The sequence below is a fragment of the Alligator sinensis genome, unplaced genomic scaffold (genome assembly GCF_000455745.1).
Source record: "Alligator sinensis unplaced genomic scaffold, ASM45574v1 scaffold463_1, whole genome shotgun sequence".
NCBI classification, from domain to species: Eukaryota; Metazoa; Chordata; order Crocodylia; family Alligatoridae; genus Alligator; species Alligator sinensis.
The window spans coordinates 317,234-318,476 of NW_005842584.1; the positions used below are offsets into that span (position 1 = coordinate 317,234).

The 1,243-nt window shown below is 41.9% G+C and overlaps 1 long non-coding RNA gene across 1 annotated transcript in view; it reads left to right on the forward strand.

Moving 5' to 3' along the window:
- LOC112551747 overlaps positions 1 to 1,165 on the forward strand; it is a 30,133-nt gene extending 28,968 nt beyond the window's left edge. The window contains exon 3 of the long non-coding RNA XR_003096060.1: positions 150 to 1,165. This is a non-coding gene — a long non-coding RNA (uncharacterized LOC112551747). The remainder of the gene's footprint in view (positions 1 to 149) is intronic.
- Positions 1,166 to 1,243: the final 78 nt, after the last annotated feature.

A 1,243-nucleotide genomic window follows, 5' to 3' on the forward strand; every position in this document is an offset into this window, starting at 1 on the left:
CCCCCGACTTGAGAGGCACCAGTCGCCCATCATGATCTGGCATAACTGAAACTTTATCATTTGAATAATATCCTTCATTTATTGGAAGTCTAGGGTGTTAGTTCAATGAACAAATCACCACATTTCTTCTATTCTGCTTGTCTTCTTAGATTTCAGCATTACAAAACAAGAGAAGTCTCATTTGGAGCTGGACAGGCCACAATAACCACCTTCCTGCGTTCACCCAAGCCAGCTGGAGGTGAATCTGATTGCTACCATTCATCAAAAAGTGCACAGGCTCAGGCCAGTCATGAGTCAATCATGATGCACCTGATTCTGGGTGAGAGCTTGCCACTGCGAATAGTGGAGTCACAAGGATGTCTCAACTTTATGCAAACGGTTGATCCTCGGTACAAGCCTTTGTGCAGGCAGACCATGAAAAAAGATGATCACCCACAAGGCAAACGACCTGAAGTACGAAATAACTGAGAAGCTTGCAAAATGTGAAGCTGTCAACACTACACTGAATTTATGGACAGATAGAACGATGCAATCTTTCCTTGGTGTAACAGCACATCATGGAAGATGACGGTGAGGGAATTAAATTGGCAACATACACTCTGGCTTGTGAACATTTTATGGGTAGGCACACGGGTGACAGGATTACATCAGCATTTGACAAAATACTTGAGTACTATAGAATCAGGAACAAACTTGATTTTTATCATCACTGACAATGCTTCAAATATCAAGAAAGCATTCACAACAGCTTTCTCAGGGCTGGTGAGGACACTGCAGAGCTGGCAGAAGATGGGGTAGAGTCATCCATTGATTCAGCAGCTGACCTTGCTGATGACACTCTTTGGGAGCTGCTAGATGATGTGGACCAGCATGAGTTAGACTCCATGTTCTTCAACACAACACGGGTGTGTTGTTTGTCATGTTTCGCCCATACTCTTCAGGTCTGTGTCAGTGATGGGCTCAAGGAGTGTAAAGGTAAGAAAAAAATGTCAGGTTCAAAGTTGAAACTTTGAACCGATAATTTCAGAGTAAATGCTGGCAGCAGCAAATGCAGTTTTGCAAAATAATGAACCATGAAAGCTGTTAAAGATGTCAGTGATCAACCACAGGAAACATCTTGGCAGCAGTTCTGTGACAACAGCTTAACAAAAAGCGAAATAAAATCTTAATTTTTTATCATGGTAATCTGTTCAGCTTTGAACAGTAGTTTATTTGTTGCATAGCAATATGCTAAGAATGTTGG